The following is a 23,052-nucleotide window of genomic DNA, read 5'->3' on the forward strand; positions in this document are numbered from 1 at the left end:
TTTGCTAAGAAAAGTTGAATCAGTGATCAGCTGCAGCAAGGGGCAATGAGTATGAGGCAGTGAGGCAGAGATAGTGCCGAGAGACCAGCGCAAAAGCAGAGAGAGGAGGATGTTGAGCCAGAGAGAGCCACGCAGAGCTAGCAGGGACTGCGGAGAGGCCAGAAGGGCCTGCATCATCCACGCAGAGGCTGTTGAAGTGACGCAGAGAGCCAGAGAGGCTGCGCAAAGCCTCAGAGAGCTGACGCATGGGGTTTTCAGGCTGACGCAGAGGCCAGGAGGGCTGACGCAGTGCTTCAGTTGTGCTGGAGAGGGTTTCGTGGGGTAGATTTTCTAAATATCTGCTTCCAAATGGAGAGGTATTACTGCTGGATTATTTTCTCTATCGGGTGAGCCAGTTTGGCATCCAATTGTACTCAAGGATAGACTGCATAATAAGATAACCCTCAAAATTGTTGCACCGGTTTTCCTAAGTTGGGTTTTTCTAGGGACGAGTTGTCCAAAAATAACAGTGTCACTTGTGTGTTTGCTATTTCTTTCAGTTGTTGATCTATAGATGGTTGACACTGTATCGTGTTTATTTCGATGTTTATATGTTTAAATAACTTGTTCGTAATTAACAAGTAGGAGAAATAAACCAAAGAATACAGATAAAATTTCTAACAGGTAATACTTAGAAATTTCAACATTTACACCATTATTTTATCATTTCGGTCTCATTAGTAAGGCTTATTTTATATTTTTGAGCTATTTGGTGGGCTTGTCACCAATAGGGTTGTTATTTTGCACATTAAAATATTTTTAGGGGCTTCATTAGGCTAACTCGGTTATTCGAACTTATGAGAGGCATATAAATTGAAGGAGAGCCTCATTTGTAACTCATCATCATTTGGATTGGGATTTTCTCTTGAAAATGAATTTGGACCTGCAATTGATGGACGAAATTGGACGTTATTGATGCATTTTGATGTTTGGGATTTTCACTATCTTGTCTTGGAGCTTCTAATTGCAATTGTGATGGATGGATATACTCGCATTACCTTGTAAGTGTGATTTTGATGCTATATCTTTATATTGTTACATGTCTAATGTATGGAATATCTTGTCATAATCTTGTTTGTGCCCTAATTTGATGCGAATTCATGAAAAGCATTTGATTATTGAAGTGTTACATGCATTACCCATTAGGTAATGTGAATGAATCTTCCTAAAGGCTAGTTTATCTTGTATCCTCGAAACTCCATCATTTCTTGTCAAACAAAGAATAAATACCTATTGTGGCCAAGTTGTTGCCTCCTTAGGGTTAGCGAAAGCTACATAGGACTCCTTGATAGAGCAAAGTCTTCTCATCAAAGAAAATCTTGACTCCATTTCTCCCAATTGTCAAGGCAATGGGTCTCAATCCTAGTTGATCAACCCCCAAACCTCTTTCTTCACCTTTTTCAAATTTCTGCCCTAACCCTTGAAGGCCAACTAGGGCCTAGTGCGAATTGCATTAGAGAGATCTCCTTCGGGTGTGAGTTGGTACACTACTGTATTGTGGCCTCCTCTAGCTGTCCTCTAAATTTGAAGCAATTCCCATGGCTAGTTTGAGAGAAATCTCAAGCCCTAGCTCCATCATTGATTCTAGCTTTAAACTTCTTTGGTTAGTGGCATTCCAAAGGTCATTTGCTCTTGAAAACTCAAAGGAAGTTAATCATTCTTTGACCTTTCTCATCCTTGCTTGACCTAGATATCTCCTTGAAGATCATCTTCTAGCCCTAGGCCTTGCTTGGATTTTTGTATAGGTCTCTCTTGTGGTCCCAAACCTTTATATGGTCGTTATTTTACAAAGCCCTAAGAAAGATCTTGCCTCCTTAGGAAGCCTTTGGTCTAGGAGTGTCCCTTGTGATTGAATAACCTTTCCTCCTAGGTCTAGTTCTCCTCATAAGCCTTTCTTGGAGAGCCATTAGCTTCTCTTTGAAGCAATTGAGCTATTATTTGAGTCTCTCCTTTGAATGGTCTTTGGGAATCACATTATACCTTGCTATTGATCCTATCATTCAAGTGATTTCCCTTATACCAGGACACCTCCCATCGGTGAAAATCTGTAAAGAGCAGGGGACACTGGCTGAAGTGACAGTGGGTCTTTGTCCCATCGATGTCATTTGGTCTATTAGTTGTCCCTCAGGTACCCCCTAGGACCCCTGCTAGATTGTGTGGCAACATGTGCCATATGTCCTCCTGTGTCCAAAGCTACTCAACAGATGTGCCAATGTGGCTACCATGCTCCAATATTTCTCCTCAACATACATATCCATGTCCACAACAACCTCCATGACATATGCTCCTCAACCTAAGTGTCCAACCTCCAAGGTCTATGCCACATGGTCCATGCCTCCTAGGACTAAGTGCCCTCCTATTGCCTAGTGCTCCTCCTCCTAAGTGGGTTGCACTCCTAATCAAACAACCAACTCCCCAAATTGTGTGCACCCAATCTGTAAGTCAACATGACAACTAAGATAACAACCTCCTAGGTAAGGCCACTATGTTAACACTCTAACCAAGGTCAAGCATCGACACAATCTAAGCCATCTATATGTCCATGAATCCTCACCAAAGGATTAGGAGACCTGTTGCTCTCCTAGCAAGGTGAAAACACTTTTGGAGCAACCCCAAAAGTTGACATATCTATGGATTAGTCTGTAAACACTTGCTTGTACATCTTTTAAATCTTGTACAAGCATATTTTAGATTTTTACAACTTTCAAAATTGTCCTAAATTAGTTCATGACCTCATATTTAGCATCCAAATAGCTCTGGTCTACTGTAATAAGAGTGAGGTTAGTCGTGTGTGAATTTAATGTTGATTTTTGGTAGCATCGGATGTGCTCTAGCCTTGAAATTTGGAGGAGAGGCTAAGGCACATGAGATCTCCAATACCTAAAAATCGTTTTGAGAAATTCCACCTGGATGAGGAGTTATTAAAATAATTAATATTTTTAATGGGTTCCTAAGTCTAAACTTGGTAAAATAAAAATATTAATGGGTATTAATAAAGATAAGGGTGTGAAGGTTCTAAGAGACGAGGATCAAGTCTGTTTTAATCTTAGCCGTTGATTAGGGACTTAATCTCGACTGTTGATTCGTCAATAGGAAAAGTATCAGAGAAGACTTGAGGATCATTTGGAGACACACCAGCAGACACTCAGTATCTCAAGGAAAATCGATTCTCAAGTAGAGGAGATCGATTTCAGAGGGAGAGTTGCAGGGTGGAGGAAGAGGAGGGCATCAGCAGCAGGCAGTGACTGAGGAGGAGGTGACGCAAGGACAGTGGGAGACAGCGCAAAGAGAGACGCAGTCCAGAGGAGAGACGCAGAGCCTGCACAGGCTGACGCGGAGCTACGCTAGGCCATGCAGAGTTACACAGGGGTGATGCAGAAGTGGGAGCAGGGTCTCCAAAGTGTCAGAAGGTCTCAAAGGGAAAGTCTCAAGTATTTTCTTTCAATTTCTCTGTAAAATCATTCCTTATAAAAGCAATTGTTGCTGAATATTAATAAAGCCCTCATCTGTTGCACCGGTTTTCCCACATTGGGTTTTCCGGGGACAATTGTCCAAAAATAATTGTGTTGATGTGATTGGTTCTTGTGCATGTATTTTTTTCTTTGGGTAATTTTGTGATAACTACAGTAGAATTTATTTTAATATTTATTGAAGGGATTTCATAAATAACTTATTGTGAATAATAAGTAGGTGAAATAAATCAGTTGCTGCAGTAGTAGAATTTCAGTTTAGAAATTTTCACATGGTATCAGAGTAGAGATCCGGCAACAGGAGAGGAAAATCGATTATGGGTCAAGAGCATGATGCAGAGGCATCCACTCAAGGGGACTCGCGCAGATTTCCAGAAGAATGCACAAGGGACATAAATTACGATTATTCTATGTTAGCTTCCAGATTGGAAGAAGAAGTCGCTTGCTTAGCAAGCTCTGCCTCCTCGGAGGTTTGGTATATAGACAGTGGAGCTTCCTGGCATATGACAGGAATCCGAGAATGTTTTTCAGATTATCAGGAAGAAAGAATGAATTTTCAGATCACCATGGGAAATAAGGCAAAGTGTACTCCAGTAGGAAGAGGTACTATAGTTTTTCAAACCGAAGCAGGAGAGCGACTTCGAGCAACCAATGTGTTGCATGTGCCAGGATTGGGGATGAACTTACTTTTTGTATCTCAACTTCAAAACAAGGGCTATGATGTTTTCTTCATTAAGGAAAAAGTATATGTCAAACACCCAAGTTGGAAAAAGAAGGCCCGGATTGGAATCAAAAGTAACAGGTTGTACAGGTTGCAGCTAGAATCACCCATGGCACTGATAGGCAGTGATGGACACAAAGATTTGAATGAACTATGGCACAGGAGGATGGGACACTTACACCATGGGGCTCTAAGAGTTCTCAGGAAAACAGTGTCAAGAGTTCCAAAACTAAGTATTGAACGAGATGATTGATGCAGAGGGTGCGTTCTAGGCAAGTATGCCAAAACAACGTTTTCCAGAAGTAATAATAAGGCTAAGAGTGTACTAGGATTGATACACTCAGACATCTGCGGACCGATGTCCACAAAAGCTTTTAGTGGTGACGAATACTTCGTCACCTTCATCGATGACCATTCCAGGAAGACTTGGATATACTTTCTGAAAACCAAGGATGAGGTTTTCGGTCGATTCAAAGAGTTCAAGGCTCTAGTAGAGAATCTGACGGGGAAGAAGATAAAAGTGTTATGCTTAGACAATGGTGGAGAGTATGTTGACAAGGACTTCACCGATTTTTGCGCTAAGGAAGGCATCAGAAGAGAGTGGACAGCTCCCTACAATCCGGAGCATAATGGAGTAGCAGAAAAGAAAAACAGGGCTATTGTGGAAACAGCTAGGGTAATGTTGTATGATCAGGACATGCCTAAATTCCTGTGGGCAAAAGCATGCAACACGGCAGTTTATGGCCAGAGTAGGACTCCTCATAGGGCATTGGGAAAAATCACTCTGGAGAAGGTCTTCACAGAGAAGACACCTGAAATCAGTCATTTCGGGATATTTGGGAGTTTAACGAAGAGAAGAGAAAGAAATTAGATCAAACTGCTGAGAAAAGATATCTTGTGGGGTATAGCAAGAATGCTAAGGCATATAGAGTCTATCTTCTAGGGAGTAGGAAGGTAGTAGTTCGGCGGGATGTAGAGTTCATGGAGGATAGAGCTTTCAAGAAATTTCGAGAAATGCTTTCCGAAGAGCAACAGAAAGACGAGCCGTTGGTCAAACCACTTCAACCAGCGGAAACTAGTACCAGAAATTCTCCTGAAGACAAAGCTTCAGAACAAGAGGAATCTCAGGAAGAGGAAGAGTTGATAGATGTGCCTACTACCAGTGGAAGAACGAGCCAGGAACTCCAACAGATTCTACGGGATGCAAAAGACTTCATTGGTGCACCCAGGAATAGTAAAAGGGAGCAAAGACACCCAGACAGATACCAGGCCTTAGTAGCTCAGGTTGGGGAACCTTCTAGTTTTCAAGAGGTCGTTCAGCATCAAGTATGGGTGGATGTTATGGTGGAGGAATACAGCTCTATAATGGTCAATGATGTCTGGGAAGTGGTACCTAGGCCTCAAGACAGATCAGTGGTAAGTTCGAGATGGATCTTCAAGGTCAAATATGCTGCAAACGGCAGTGTGGAGAAATACAAAGCCAATTTTGTGGCTAAGGGGTATGCTCAGAAGGAAGGGATAGACTACGAAGAAACCTTTGCCCCAGCAGCCAAATATACTTCTATTAGAACTGTGATATCTCTTGTTGCACAGATGGGGTGGGAGATTCATCAGATGGATGTCAAGATGGCATTCTTGAAAGGGGTAATAAAAGAGAAAGTAGACATTGAACAGCCAAAAGGTTTTGAGACACATGAGAAGAAATCTCATGTATGCAGATTAAAGAAAGCCTTGTATGGGCTTAAACAGGCACCTAGGGCATGGTACGGTCGAATTGATGGCTACTTGCAGAAGATGGGGTTCGTCAAGAGTGACACAAATCATAATCTCTGTTATCTGGTTGTAGAGAATGAGCCTCTAATCCTAGTGTTATATGTGGATGATCTCTTCCTGACAGGATCATCTAGGCTCATCAAAGACTGCAAGAAGAACCTAGCCACAAAATTCGACATGAAGGATTTGGGACAGATGCATTATTTCCTGGGGTTGGAAGTTTGGCAACAGAAGGGTGAGATCTTCCTTGGACAAGGGAGATATGCTACAGAAATCTTGAAGAGATTCGGGATGCAGGACTATAGACCTATGGCTACTCCAATGATCACCAACTGGAAGAAGATTGATGCATAAGAAGATAAAGACGTTGATCCCACCTTGTACAAACAACTTATAGGGTCCCTGATGTATCTGGTCAATACCAGGCCAGACATTTGTTACACTGTCAACACCCTCAGTCAGTTCATGGTGGAACCTAAGAGGGTGCACTGGGCAGCAACCAAACATGTTCTCAGGTATATACAAGGAACAGTCGAGCATGGACTATTGTACACCAGAGGCAATGACATCAAGCTAAGTGGGTTCACTGACGCAAATTGGGTTGGAAGTTCAGTAGATCGAAAAAGTACAACTGGGTACTGTTTCAACATTGGATCAGGAATGACCTCTTGATGCAGTACGAAACAGAATCCGTGGCTCTGAGCTCAGTTGAAGCAGAATATATGGTAGCTAGTACAGCTTCGTGCGAAGCCATATGGCTTAGGAAATTGCTTATGAATCTATTCAGGGGAAGGATGGAAGCGACCAGGACCATGTGTGATAATCAAAGTTGCATCAAGCTCTCTAAGAATCCACTATTTCATAATCGGTCGAAGCACATTGATATTAGGTGTCACTTTGTCAGAGACTGTGTACAACGAGGGGCAGTACAGTTGAGATACACTCCTACAGGAGAACAAGTGGCAAACATCATCACCAAGGTTCTAGGAAGAACAAAGTTTGTTTATTTCAAGGAGAAGATGGGGATGGTAAAGAATCCATTTCAGTAGCAGAAATGGATAAGTGTTAGGAGTTGCAATGCATCAGTTAGCAGTGGTAGTGCTATGGGCAGCATGTTGAGAGGGAACTGCAGTACAGGTGCGGAAGTGGCAGTGGCCGTGTCATGGGCAGCAGTACAGGAAGTAGCAGTGCAGGGGATGTGAGGCAGCAGGCCAAGCATCAGCATAGGTACCAATGTAGCAGATCAATGTGATGTTTCTATAGTCAAACATTGCTAGAGCACATTCCTAGCTAAGAGGGAGTGTTTATTTTTGGTATCATCGAACGTGCTCTAGCCTTGAAATTTGGGGGAAAGGCTAAGGCACATGAGATCTCCAATACCCAGAAATCATTTTGAGAAATTCCACTCGGATGAGGAGTTATTAAAATAAATAATATTTTTAATGGATTCCTAAGTCTAAACTTAGTAAAATAAAAATATTGATGGGTATTAATAAAGATAAGGGTGAGAAGCTTCTAAGAGACGAGGATCAAGTCTGTTTTAGTCTTAGTCGTTGATTAGGGACTTAATCTCGGCCATTGATTCGTCAACAAAAAAAGTATAGGAGAAGACTTGAGGATCATTTGGAGACACACCGCAGATAGTCAGTTTCTCAAGGAAAATTGATTCTCAAGTAGAGGAGATCGATTTCAGAAGGAGAGTTGCAGGGTGGAGGAAGAGGAGGGCATCAACAGCAGGCAGTGACTAAGGAGGAGGTGATGCAGGTACAGTGGGAGACAGCGCAAAGAGAGGCACAATCTAGAGGAGAGACGCAAAGGAACGCAAAGCCACTCAGAGCCATGCTGGGCCATGCAGAGTGATGCAGAGGTGACGTAGAAGTGGGAGCAGGGTCTCCAAAGTGTCAGAAGGTCTCAAAGGGAAAGTCTCAGGTGTTTTCTTTCAGTTTCTCTATAAAATCATTCCTTGTAAAAGCAATTGTTGCTAAAGATTAATAAAGCCCTCATCTGCTGCACCGGTTTTCCCACATTGGGTTTTTCCGGGGACAATTGTCCAAAAATAACTGTGTTGATGTGATTGGTTCTTGTGCATGTATTTTTTCTCTAGGTAATTGTGTGATAACTTTAGTAGAATTTATTTTAATATTTGTTGAAGGGATTTCGTAAATAACTTATTGTGAATAATAAATAGGTGAAATAAATCAGTTGCTACAGTAGTAGAATTTCAATTTAGAAATTTTCACATTTAATTACCCTTGTAATTAACAGTCCAACTTCAAAATCTAGTAGAAAATATGCCGCTGCTGACGATTGTTTTACCAAGCAAAATTCAAATAAATTAAACGCAATCTCTCTGGTGGTGTAAAATGTGTAATTCTTTACCCATTTCGTATACTACAGTCTTCTGCCACTCTTAATATCACAAAGCTAAAACTATAACATCATGTTTATAGTATTTGTTAAACATGAACATGTGAACACTGTATCACATCAAACTGAATATTTATTATTAAGCAGTTCCAATTGCATCAGGGAATTCTGAGTTGCATTCTTGCAACCCAGCGGCCAAGGTAAGATGTTATGGTACCCAATGGAATCACTGAAAGCATTTTGATCAGCCGGTATATCTAATTTAAAAAAAAAAAATCTCAATAGCAATATTAGTGACAACCTGTTTTTCTATGACACTTTTGTCACTACAGAATCATAATAGTCGGGAAGGTACATGTATTAAATGTGTGAAGGCCTTGTGTTATATATGTTAGAATGTAACAGCTAGCTGTCATCCTATAAAAAAATCCATAAATCACAGCAGAGCTCACCACCAAATTTCAAGAAAAAATAAATTACTGTAACAAACACACACGCACATGCAACATATTAAAGACGTAGTCTAACCGGACTGCCTTTTTGCCCTGAAAATCATCGAAATTTTGGCAAGATTTTGATAAAAGCCTGCAGGGATTTTTGTAAATCCAGGTTACAGCGGTCAAACTTCAAGGTTTTGGGTGCCCCAGAGGTGTTTGATGGTCTTGAATCCATTTCCACTATCAAAGACATGATTCAAACACTACTTGTGCAAGATTTTTTGAAATTTTTTTGGTGGGATTCCGTCCACTTTTGGCCATCCGGGCAAGTCCTCCACCTCGGTAGACATTTCCCATATTAAATGGTAAAGGACCAGGTCCCATAAGAATAGCATATGTGCATGTTCATTGCAACCCAATAGGCCAATATTATGCATTGAAACATGATAACCATTAAGCAATTGACCATTGATTGGTAAACTTCCAATCCTCAGGCAACTACCCTGCTTCGTCCTCTCAGTTTCAATTTTGAAGATCAGCATATTTCACATAAATCTTCTTAAACTATCCTATAGGATGCACATCCATAAAACTTATGCATAGTAAATACTTAACAAAACACTCATCATTGTGGCGTTGGCAATTTTACTTTGAAGCAGATGACCAAATAACCCATCCCGGTGTGGAAGCCACCATGAGGTATAAGTGAAAACTAAAGTTTTAAAGATATCAGGCATGTCAGTTTCAATAATACTATGCCATGAAAGAGCATTCAGGTTCTGCAACAAAACCAAGGTTGAGGATGCAGAAAGCATCTAAAATGCTTGGGCAATAGCAATATGGGTGTAACTACAAGAAAACTGAAAGCACCAATATGTTGCAGCCTATGTTACCAGAAACGAGAAACCGGAAACGAAACGAGAAACGACAATGAAAAGAGAAACAGAGTTTTGAGGTTTCGCCAAGGAGAGAGAAAAAAAACATTAAATTACTTTAAAAACTCATTTACTAGAATACCAAGTATTCCAAACCCATCCTTCTTCCTAGCAGTTTTATTATGTTAACCAAAATTCAACAATATATTAATGAACTATAGCATGCAACAAAACAAAACACCAACAACAAATTAACAATTTAATGAAAGTAACTAAATACCTAGAAATGCCATCTTCCCTTTTAAGTATATGTTGAGTGGGGATTGCTCTCTGTTGGGAACCATAGATTTGTGTATTTAGGTGGACAGATGGGGAAAGATCTGTGATCAGCTTGTACAGAGGATTGCTGGTTATAATAAGAAGAAGTAAAAATCTCGGTTATAGAATGACCATCTGATTCATTCCAGAAAGTTGTGGGGTTAAATTCTTCGTCTTCTTCCATTCAGAGACATACCTATTGGACCGTTAATGATTTTATTGAATAATTATCTAACATAATTAATAGCGCCCAACTGAGACATTCCAGATTTGCAGGTGTCACAGGTTTGCAGGTTTCACAGTTTCAATCCATGATCTATACAGAACGAAACTAAAGATATTAAACTCTTGACATTAAAAATAAATACCAAATCATTACTTCAATCATTGAAAATTTATTCATCCTAAATTGTTCCCCTAAGCTGCGCAACTGGAAAATGAAAGTAGTTGTCTCTCTGCATGCCGTGCGTTTTGCGCAATGCTTTTTTGGGACGAGAGTTAACCGGAGTTTCTAAGATGTAACCGAAGAGAAACCGGTGATGACTAAACCTTGTGGCATAAAACTGTTGTAAGAAAAAATGATCCATTAAAGAAAACACAAATTTAGCACCAACAAAAACCGAAGGACGTTGGGAACGGCGTTTTCCGTACCGTTTTGTTTCTAATGCGTTTTTTTGTAGAAACGGTTGTCTTCGTCCCGTTTCTGGTAACATAGGTTGCAGCCCGGCTTCCTAGTCGAACTGAGCGGAAGAGAGGATTCCTTATCCCTTCTATATTCGAGTGAAACCGAGTGCCTTTCCAAAACAGAGAGAAATTACAGATCCTAAATCTACACCATCTAGTTCATGCATACACTAGGGATTGCTCCTCTCGAGTCATCAACAGCAAAAGATAATTTCATTGAATTTTGGAAATCCAATAACGAAATCCTTGATCATAGAGCAGCGCTGTTACAGTCCTGTAGAGGAATGCAGACTGAATTGCCATTTAGAATTAACTAGATATACAAATTTTAGAAATTCATTGAAGTAAAACAAATTATCCTCTGGAATCAAAAAATACCAACTTTACCAGCCCTCAAAGACGACCGAAACCATCAACTGGTACATAAAACCAGCTGAACCCATCAAAATAATCAGAAAAACAGATCAAAACCATCAAAGCACAGATAAAAACAGCTGAAACCATCAATCCATCCATAAAGCAGTTGAAAACGCCAATATATACATCAATGCAAAGCAGACATAAACCATAAAAATACGAAGTGCGTAATGGGAAAACCGATTTTGGACCATATAAAGCTATAATATTCAATCTACAGAGAGAGGCGTAAACTTTCAAACCCATCAATCTACCTTCGAAATTAGCTATATGAATGGAAGAACGACCCAAAATATTACACTGAAAACACTGAGCACGTTCGCCTTACCAGATATTGACAGAGGAAACCCTAAATTCGTAAGTACAGAGCCCAGATGACAGTAAGTTCTTTACGTGGATTTTTTGCTCCGAATTTAGTAAGCCTTCTGGAGGGGACCCAAAATAACAGATGGATCCAACTGCTATTATATGTCAATAAGGCTGCCAGACTTTTATCAGGCCAACCCTGGTCTATGTAATTAGGTGACCAGCCTTTCGAACATAGAATACCCACTAATTTATAATTGGTACATACAATGTATATGTATATTCAATCATCGTATTTTTCTTTAACAGACGTAGACTACCATGCCCTATGATTCCTTGGTTCCAACTTCTGTTACATAGCTCGCTCTCAGGCCTTGAGAATGGTTGTTTTGGGTATAATGATCTAAACGACCATTGAGCCGTGCAGGAATCAGATGCTGAATGTTCCCCATGCCGACTTCATTTTTTGTTTTACATCGTGCGACTATAACGTTACCGGACAAAATCTGTCCTGCTATGCCGTACAGTGATCTGCCATTCTTTTGACGTTTTTGAGAACCAATTTCACATTCATGTCTAGGTGGATAGATTTTTTTTATTAATTTTTTTGACTGTCAACAAAATCAAAATTATATTGTATGTGATTAAAAAAACCGTATGACTTATAAAGTGAATTCATAAAAATAATATGTAAAACATTCCTGATCACATGAAAGTTACTTTAAATGATTAAAAGTGATAGTGGAAACCAAAGAGAACAGTAATGGTTAGTTTCACGTTATAATAATAAAAACAATATAAAATTAAGGATGTGTTATTAAATTTTTTCCCCAAGCAATTCCTTGATTTGTGTTCTTCTTTATTGGTCTTATGGTATGTAGTTTTTAAGTGTATGGTTGTTGGTACTTTTTCTAAGACATACATATGCAATAAAATAAAGAAATAAGTGTTGTTCTATTTCCATTTTATTATTCTAAATATTTAATACAGTATTAAGTGTGATTATATTTCCATTTAATTATTTTATATAACATTAAATGTTATTTTATTTCTCCTTCATTTTTTTAATATTTTATATAACACGATTGTTTTGGGTACATTAATAATCCATCTAACTATAGAACAATTATGGTCAATTTTTTGTTTGCAAAGCTTTTCAGCAACATTGTAGAAAATAGAATTAGTAAGTGGGCAGAAATAAATAAATAAAAGAGGACAAGCGGGTTTTAGGCCAAAGCATTCTACAGTGGATCATGGTATCACGTTGAGACACATTGTTGGAAAGGTTTGGGAGGACAAAGAAGAAGTATTTTGTTGTTTTGTTGACTTCAAAAAAGCATTTGACACAGTCCCTAGAGATAAGTTGTGGCGTAGAATGGAAGAACTTGAAATTCCTGTCCATTATAGAGTCATTGTGCATAGACTTTATGAAGAACTGAAAGTCAAAATTAGAACTTCAACAGGTTTTTTAAAAAGCCTTAGAAGTGACATTGGAGTCAAGCAAGGTTGCCCTTTATCCCCTACTCTTTTTGGCTTATATATTGATAAATTGGAAGAGTGATTAAATCTGCAAGGTGAAGATGGTGTTCGGTTGCGGGAGTTTGTGATAAAGCTTCTTTTATATGTTGATGATATTGTATTGATTTCTAAATTGACCCATGGATTGCAAATGCACTTACATGCTCTTGAGCATTTTTGTAGAGCAGTGGGGATACGAGTCAATACTAGCAAGGCCAAAATAATGATTTTCTCTAATAAATGGAAGCAGATCCAACATACTTTCTTCTTTGAAGACAACATTCTTGAAGAAGTAAATGAGTACAAGTACCTCAGGATTGATTTCAACAACAAACTCAATTGGGAGGACTGCAGAAAGAAAAGAATTTTAGGAGCGTGGAAAGCATTATATGCTCTTCAAAACAGATTTAGAGAGGCAGAGTTATGGGATTGTAAACGATTAAAGTGCTTTTTGGACTCCTAGTTTGTCCAATGATGCTATATGGGTGTGAATTGTGGGCTAGCAGCACCCCTGTTTCAAAATGCAAACAAATTGAGAAAATCCAAAAATGTTTGATCATGAGCAAGTTCAAAATAAAATAAAATAAATAAATTCAATACCTTATGAGATCATGTTGAGTGAAATAGGAGCAACTCCCATCGAAGCAATTGCTATGGTGCAGCTCATAAGATATCTAAAAAGAATTGAGCAAATGAGAGTAGGTACATGGCCTAATGTTATCTTCAACGAAGGCATGAGTGAAAGAAAGAAAACATGGATGAAACAGAACCACACATGGATGCAAAAATGGAATATATACCTCAATGTCAGTCCCACAAATAGCAAGGAGCTAAAGGATTTTGTTATGGAGAAGTTTCGTGAAAAGGAATGGGGAAAAGAGTTGGGAAGAAAGAAGAAGCACTACATTGAGGAATTCAACCCTACGTGTGATCTACAACAAAAAGAGTTCATTGGAGCTAGCATTTCGTGGAGGGCAAAGGTTCTTATTGCTCTTAAGGACCAAATCGCATCAACTTTGGTGCGAAACAAGACGATGGAAAAGGCCTAAAGAAGCTTGGGAAGAACAGGTGTGTACATTTTGCACGTCGAGGGCAATGGAATCAGAAAAACATCTCATTTTGGAATGTGATGCGTTCAAAGACATCAAAGAAAGTTATGAGCACATGTTAGCATAAGTTTCTTGGCATTGTCTTTTTAGCGAGGGGATTGTTGGAAGGTTGGGCCAACGCATCACCAATTTGAATTGAAAAATGAATGAATTGCAAAAAGCCAAAAACAAGGAACTAATGGTCTCATAGACTATTTTTAGTCTCGTGGACCTTAAAATATCATTTCATTTCATTTATTAATTATGATTTTTATAAACATTTTGGTTTTGTAATTGAGCATGTGAGTATAATAAGTAATAAAACAAATAATAATGCAATACTGACAATTTCTAAGTGTTGTAAGCTTATAACAAAAATCAAATTTTAAATCAATAACGCGTCCTTTCAACATGCTCTGTCATTTTAACCTCTACTATATTAAACAAATCCTCTATCTTAAAAAATATAAAACCCCAATGGTAAAAGCCTCAATAACAAATACTAAATACTATTTTTTAAATTAAAATAGAAGATAATAAAATTATAATTTACAATGAATTTTTATACTAACATATAAAGTTATGGAATTTATTTGAATAGACTATATAATAATGGTAATGAATCAAATGTAAGGTTTAAAATTTTCACAACAAAAAAATTGAAACCCCAAATTCTTCTTAGTTCCTCGATAATCATGCCTCGATGGGGTGTATCAACACATGGCAGGTTCACCTCAGAGTGCGCCTCATGAGTCATGTGGTAGGTGTAAACATGTTGAACCATAAAGTGATGTGACAGGTTGGCGGTCAATCGAGCCCTCCAAACCCACCTCTAGTTGTTATATTATATGGTGGTGATAATATAACGGTTGTGGTTTCTTGGGCGATGAACTTTGCATGTAGGGTGGTGGACAAGAGTGTTAAAGGTTGAGCGAGCTTGCCAGGGCCATGGGGTAGCTGGACCTCTATGGAGTATTTGGACTCTGGCGTTGTGGCTTCTCTGCTAGGCTGGTGTGCATTCACATGAGATCCTGGTTCGTTCAGAGGTTTTTCTCCCCTTTGGTGCGTCAAGGTTGGTAATTCAGGGTGGAACCTTGGGTACCACCGAATGAGGGTTGTTTTAAGCTGTAGGGTACTCAGCGGTCTCCAGGTTCTTGTTTCTACTTGGTTAAGGTATTTTCCTGTGTCGTGGTTGTTGGTGGTGGTTCGTAACTCGACATTGCCCATTGCCCTGTGGAAGGAATGGCTCTGTCTGTGGCCACATTTGCTTTCTGAAGATAACTCTCTCACAGTTGGTCAGGGTCTATGATGGCACTTGCTTTTGTCGAGGCCCTCTGGAAAATTCCACGAAGGAGGGGGTGCTCTTGGTTGTGGGGCAGTGTATAATTCTCTTGTTATTTGTCTCCTGGTTTTGTATATTGAGGAATTACGTGAGCTATCAGGTGTGTGGTTGTATGGTCTTGGGCAGAGAATTGCGACTAGCCCTCCTCTGTTTTGCCTGTGGACTGATAGTGGATTAGTGTCATTCAGGGGATCTAGCGGAGTGATTCTTGTCCAACTTCATTTAGTGGCCTGGCTTGGTCAGTGTTGTAGGGCCACAACGAGATGTGTGTGGCATTGTTCATGGTGGCTAGGGTATATATAGGTAGTTGTTTCCTCCTGGGAGGTTGTACCCTCTCTAGTCATTCTGGTTAGTGTATTCGGGAGTGGCAAGTAATGCCTTGGCAGCGTGGGCATCCTCGTCATGGAGGAGGGTATCAGGGCCATGCTAGATAGTGAAACAATGGTTTGAGTTCGACTTTAGAGGATGTGGTCAGCGAAGAACAGGCGGATGATGTCGCTCAAGCTCGTGAGTGTTTGCCAGGTCAAGTGGAGGCTCTAACCTCGTTGGAAACCATTGCAGATCAGTTGAGAGGCATCTAGGCCAACCTGGACATCATGAGAGATCACCGATATGAAGACCAGAACGAATTGGTGGCCTATTTTAATGACATCCAATTATGCCTCAATGAGACTCTGAAGTTGCTTGAAAGTATCTGCCACAATCAGAGACGCCTCAATGATCGCCTACGTGATTTAGAGGCCCAAGTGGAGCACATTGATTTCCATATGCATGAGCGGGTTGGCTTCCATGCAGGTCCTCCTGGACTTTCGCCTCACCACCCTCCATGACATGTTTATCTCAGGTTCTTGGTCTTTTTTGTCATCTTTTTGTAATGTAAGGCTAGTAAGCCTATCAAAAATAATGATTATCTGGTTGCATATTTTGTTATCTCTGGCACCCCTCGCTCTCCCCTCTGTCTGTAGTGAAGCTAAGGGGGCATGTAGCCTAATTTTGTACTTTGGATTTCACTGATGATAATATAATGATGCTCTTTTGACCAACCAAAAAAAAAATCCTTGATAATCATGAAACAATGGCTACATGAATAGCTAGCCACATAGCTGTAGTCCTTTTCATGGCAAATATTATGCCTTTTTCTCCAAGGAAACTAACCAAAAATCGTGATTATTTGCAACTAAGACTATGCATCATTTAAAAACAAACCAAAGGAAAAAAAGGGTAAGTAAAAGGAAGAGTGATTTATATATAAATCGTTGACCTTGATAAGAACTTGTTGAAGAAATGAAACACCTAATTTTATTCTTTACAAGGTAGAAACCTCCAATGACCTTTAACGATAAACATTGCATATAAAAAGGCTCCAACTCATCATTTGGAGTCAAGTAAACCTTAGTTTGAGTGTTATCATAACTATGACATAAACCCATCATTTGGAGTCAAGTAAACTTTGGTTCGAGTGTTATCATAGCTATGACATTTCATTTTTTAATCTTTTGAAAGAAAAAACACTAAGCAAAAATAGAAATTCCTAAATAATAAGAACAATTAAATATTTAAATAGGTTGTAGCATCTCACAAATATCCATAACACGTGGAACTTCTGAATATTATAGGTCAAATTTGATTTTGTATTTGTCCTTGCTTACTTCTACACCTACTTATTAAAAGGAAATCTAATATAAGTCTCTTTATGGGACCACTGAGTGGTTGGCACAACCTAATGTTATCTCTTCCACCCATTTTCAAATCCCATGGAAGGACATTTTTCGTGCATTGTGATAAGGCTTAGGGAGTAAGTTCCCCTACCCTCATGGAGTCTCGGCTCTTGTTAAGTCATAAATTCATGGTATATATGACTTACGGACTATTGGATATACTCTTGGTTTTAGAGTAGTTTTCGTTAGGTTTGATCTTCAACCTCACCTAAATTACTCTAACAAATTACTAATTCACCATTCTAAATATATATATATATATATATATATAAATAATATAAAATTTGAATAAATTTGATTTTGGGTCATTCTCCTTTCATCCCCATTTAATATATATATTTTGCGTTTAGAAAAATAAATGTTTCTATTATTTTCCACCACCACCACCACCATGATTATACGACACTACCACCACCACTACCACCATGATTATACGACACCACCACCATTACCACTATAATTATACGACACCACTACCACCAACTATGCTAAATATATATATATATATATAATATAAAATTTAAATAATTTTGATTCTCAGTCATTCTCCTTTCATCCCCATTTAATATACATACTTTGCATTTAGAAGAATAAATGTTTTTATTATTTTCCACCACCACCATACTATAAAAATAGAGTTCATAAATTATTATGACTTCAGCGAATTGAAAATATGTGTTGATAAAGAAAAAAACCCTAAAAGTGGAAGTAGCATTATGTGATGTGCAAAAACATAATTCATATTCTTTTGTAAGTTCATTAATAATTAGTGTTTTCAAGGAAACATTAATATTATTAATGTAAAGAATAAAGACATTAAAAACATCACATTATATTATTATCTTTTTCTATTTATTAATGAAAATTGTTATTTATATTTTTTAATAATTAAAAAATATATGATTGAGAGTATGTACTTTTTCTCAAGAAAGTTTAAAAATGGAATATATACCTTTTAAATTATTAGATAAAAAGCAAATTCTTTATTTTACAAAAAAAATACTCATAAATCCATTTAATATTTAATTTAATTGTAATTTTAAAATCAAATTTTTACTCTTATTATTATATAATATTAAATTTTTATGTCTTAAAAAAACTATAATTTTAACATGCATAAATTCAAAAGTTATTAGAAAAATGAAAACAATTTTCTCCATCCTCTCTTTCCTAGAAAGAAAATGTTAAGTCATATTACCACTCCAAAGTGTTATATCATGTTTCCTTCTTAACAATCTATAATATCCATTTTATTATCCTTGCTTAATTACTCTTTAGTTAAATTGCTTTGATTTTTAATTAGTTGTTGTGTCAAGAGGCATTCTCGAGCCAAGTATGGAAGAGATGTTGTAATGTTATGTAAATATTTTGACTCAGTCAAACTTATAACAGTTTTCGGACTCTGAGTTTTAATAACCTATGATTTCTCTCATGGTATTATTCTCTAATGTAGCCTATTTAAAGGTATAAAATTCTAATCAATTCTCTTTGTCAAATATTTAGTTTAATACCTATACAATTCAAAACTTTAATAAAATTATATCAAAATTATATTATTTAAAACCAACCTACCTCCACAGTAACTCTGGATTCATCAAACGTTGAGAGGGATCAAATCTCACGAGGTGCAAACCTTTCTTCAAGTTTTGCACTCAAGAAAGAGGTTTACACTTTAAGAGATTTGGTTTCTCTTAGCACTTGATAAATTTGGAGTTAAAATGGATCTATGTTGGTTTAAATATATATATTTGCTAGCCCATGGGGTTATGGATTGACGGTGAATGGGTGCACCATTAAGGCACTTCTTGTGACAAATCACTAGTTCAAATCCCTTGTGAGTACTTACCTACCAATATATATATATATATATATATATATGTATATGTTGTATTTTTATTAAAATTTTGAAATATATAAATATTAAGCTAAATATTTGATAATTTCGAAAATATTTTTCAAAATTTTGAAATATTATATTCTAATTTTCTTATTGAATGACATTGGTATTAATTTAAAAATAAAATTAAAAAAATTATAACTCCAAGTGTAACTGACAAGTAAATGTCCATTATACTTATTATTCAAACAATTAACCTTACCAATTTGTATAGAAATGGTTGTAATGAGAACTTTAATGCTAGTGTTATATACTAACCTGAAAATTAAAAATTAAAAAATAATACTTTTTTTGTTATTAGCGAGAATCAAGAAAGATTCAACATAATCAAGATAACCAGTATAAAGGTGGTTCCCAATGGAGCATCATGTCACATCGAGACTTGAACTTGGGTGGGGATGTTATCATTAAACCATCCCAACCACCTAGGATACATCGTATACTATCAAAGTCATTGAAAAAATATTCCAATTAACATGACAAATAACTTAAACGTGACACTACCCACTCCAATTTTAGCCACATTTCCCCTCTCTTTTTTAATTGAAATCAACGTTCAGCGTATAATGTTAGATTTGTGTTGATTTGGAGGATATAACGTTTCTAATTTCAAATAGTGACCAATATTTGAAAATTTTGAGGAGCTTCTAGAGATTTTTCATTTGTGGTTAAGGATTTTCAACAATTGTTAACTAATGTGGCAAAATGAGAGGCGCTCTATAGCCCAATATGGCAGCAATGTTGTAAAACGTAATGAAATCTAATGTAATATTATGTTGACTCTGTCAAAAAATTAAAATAAAATTAAAATTAAAAAATTATTATTATTAAGATAAGTTCGAGTTAGTCATTTAATAGGTTAACTAATGGTCGTTTACAAGCCCATGGTATTGCATAGTGCATGGTATTTGTTATGATGAAGTATATTTAAAGGCTTGAGGAAATCCATTATGGAACACAAGAGTACTAGCTTAGATCCATCTTAACTCTAGACTTGATCACTCTCAACTCTTGATAGGTTTGGATTTGAGATGGATCTAGATTGGTTGAGCCTAGAGGCGCTCTCCAACCTAATATGGAAGAGATATTGCAATGTCTTGTTATGCTATGTCATGTTATCTAAACAAAAATAAATATGGAAGAGATATTGTAATGTCTTGTTATGCTATGTTATGTTATCTAAACAAAAATAAATAAATAACCCTACCTTCAAATAAAGTAGCTTTAAACTAAAATGATAAAAATGAAAAAATCTAAGGTATTATTATTATTATTATTATTATTCTTTGTTGGGTGGTTAAGGTAAACTTACTCCATCAAGTGTGTGGATTTTGAGCTAGATTTATGAGAATCCATCATATTGAACCATGGTAATCATGTGGAATATAATCTATTTCAAAAAGTAAATTAAACTAGCCAAAATTCATTTCAACTTTAAATTTATTAAGTTCGAGATACGCCTCTCTCAACACTCCGAGATTAAAAATAATCTAAGTTAATTTTAGTATAAACCATCTTATATCACCTTTTGTAACTTATTTTATAACTTTTGTTATATTTTATTTAAAAGTTTTGGTTTACTCATTTTAATATTAATAGATTGATTAGTTTAATATATTAAAGTATTTTGTTACGAAATATATATTGTTTAAGATTTTAGTTCAAGAATATTAATAATGTTAAGTATTTATATCACATTTTGTAAATGATTTTCTAACTTTTGTTATATTTTATTTAAAAGTTTTGGTTTACTCATCTTAATATTAATATTAGTGTAATATATTAAAGTATTATGTTGCGAAATATATATTGTTTAAGATTTTAGTTCAAATTCTTATAACTGATGTGATAGTTTAGTTTTTATTTTATTTTTTTAATGTTTTTAATAATGGTTTGTAATGATAGGTTTTTATATTAGAATTATTTCGTTTTATAAATAATTTTAATATTAATAGTTTATTATAATTTTTTTTTAAATTCTATCATTTTTTTTTCAATAGAAAAAACTAACAGAATATAAAGGATGTTGTAATGTTCCACTTAATTTTATTATGCAAATTTTATTAGTGTTTAAATTACTTGAAAATATTGACTTATAATTATCAAGAAATATTGGTAAATAACTAATCTGGGAAACTGTAATTTTTATTTACTAATATAAAATTTATTATTGTTATTATTTAATTCTCAACTTGTCTTCTCAAATTTAATCTTGGATATGATATGGTCTCCTTCCATTATTCCAATTTAAATATTCATATCCCCAAAATGTCCTCTCAAATCTACTTGGGAGAAGATATGGTCTTCCCCAATTAATCTCCAAATTTAATATCCATATCTTATCCCCAAAATGTTCTCTCAAATCTACTTGGGAGAAGATATGGTTTTCCCCAATTAATCTCCAAATTTAATATCCATATCTTATCTCCAAAATGTCCTCTTAAATTTACTGGGGAGAAGATGTGGTATTTCCTAATTAATTTCCAAATTAAATATCCATATCTTATCCAAAAATGTCCTCTCAAATTTACTTGGGAGAAGATATGGTAAGAAAAGTCAAATGAAAGGATGAGGGGGTAGTCATGACATTAATGATAGGTGGTTGAGGTGGATGAGAAGAAGAGGCATAAAAGGGGAAAGATGATGAGAGGAGAGGGGGATCCTTGGTCTTGGTTTTGGTTTTGGTTGTAGTTTTGGAGGATGTGTTATGGGAGGAGGGTGGAGAAAAGAGAAGGGAGAGAAGGAGAGTGTTTGTTTAATTTGGACACACTACATCTAGTTGGACTTGGGCTCGGAGGGTTAGGGAACTTGTGGAGGTTCCCTAGGCTAAGAAATACTTCCTAGTTGGCTGGGAGGCAAATCTAGTTGGGTAGTCAAGAGGAGCATCCTGACAGAGTCAAGAGCTCAGGAGCATCTCAACTAAGCTATTGGAATAGGTATTTCTCCGTATATTGATTACTTATGTAAATGGTTGCAATGAAATTCTTACTTATTTAATTTGTGATAAATAAATTTTAATGGTATATTATCATCAAATAAATGTTTCATCTGTATATTGATTACTTATGTAAATGGTTGCAATGAAATTCTTACTTATTTAATTTGTGATAAATAAATTTTAATGGTATATTATTATCAAATAAATTTTTAGATATAAATAAGTTATTTCCCATCTTATTAAGTTTAAAATTAGAGAAATTTAGTTTTTAGTTAGAGGAACCTAGGAGGGAGCCTCACACATGGTATCAGATCGAGGTTCAAAATCTGAGGCCTAAATCCCACCAACCCAACAAAGCCCTAGATCAAAATATGAATCCTAAGGCAACTAAGAACAACTCCCACACAAAAAAAGAGTCAATTTTTTTTTTCATGCAACTCATCTTACAAGATTCTAGAAATATTTGCTCATGGTTAACTCCATATTTTCAACTCTTTCATGCTCAACGGTCTCGATGATAGAGTCTATGGGGATAGCAAATCTAACTCCATCAGCGGCAAGAGTCTTCATTGTGTTAATACCTATTACTTCTCCATCAAGATTGACTAACGATCCACCAGAGTTTCCCTCATTGATTACACAATCCGTTTGTAAATAGTAATATTCTCTGCGCATTCCACCAAGACCCAAATCACTACTCTTGCGATCTACATAGCTCACAATTCTAGTAGTAATTGTATTTTGGAGAGATAGAGGGCATCCCAAAGCTATTACCCATCCCCTAGTCAAAGTTTGCTAGAAGAACCCAGTTTTGCTGCTGGCAATGGAACCTTTGTGTTAATTCTAACAACAACAATATCAGTATGAAAATCAACATTGATAACTTCTCCATCAAAAGTCTTCCCATCTTGCAATGTAACAACAACCAGCTCCCAAACTGCCTTCTTCTTGTCAAAACTTATGCCAAAAATCGGCGAAAATAGGACAGTCAAGGTATGTCCAAAAAAAAAAAACAGTCTCATATCTCTGTCCAAAAGAAGGTATGGCTACCCACCAAACCTGCCAAAAGGCAGTCCAAAGATGTTTGCAAATTTCCTTCAGCAAACAGTCCCCAAAGCGTGATCTTTGCTGCCTTCTAGTCAGC

The 23,052-nt window shown here is 36.6% G+C and overlaps 1 protein-coding gene across 4 annotated transcripts in view; it reads right to left on the reverse strand.

The window, feature by feature from the left end:
• The window catches only part of LOC149172496 (putative 4-hydroxy-4-methyl-2-oxoglutarate aldolase 2), a 136,328-nt gene extending 124,480 nt beyond the window's left edge, over positions 1–11,848 (reverse strand). The window contains exon 1 of one of the 4 annotated variants that reach the window (XM_089424334.1): positions 11,356–11,848. The gene's annotated coding sequence lies outside the window, so the exon portion shown is untranslated. The remainder of the gene's footprint in view (positions 1–11,355) is intronic. The other 3 variants (XM_089424330.1, XM_089424331.1, XM_089424332.1) reach the window with 3 other exon arrangements.
• Positions 11,849–23,052: the final 11,204 nt, after the last annotated feature.

Source organism: Pinus tabuliformis, chromosome 4_2 (assembly GCF_031772625.1).
Source record: "Pinus tabuliformis cultivar Carrire ecotype Pingquan chromosome 4_2, CPIR1, whole genome shotgun sequence".
NCBI classification, from domain to species: domain Eukaryota; kingdom Viridiplantae; phylum Streptophyta; class Pinopsida; order Pinales; family Pinaceae; genus Pinus; species Pinus tabuliformis.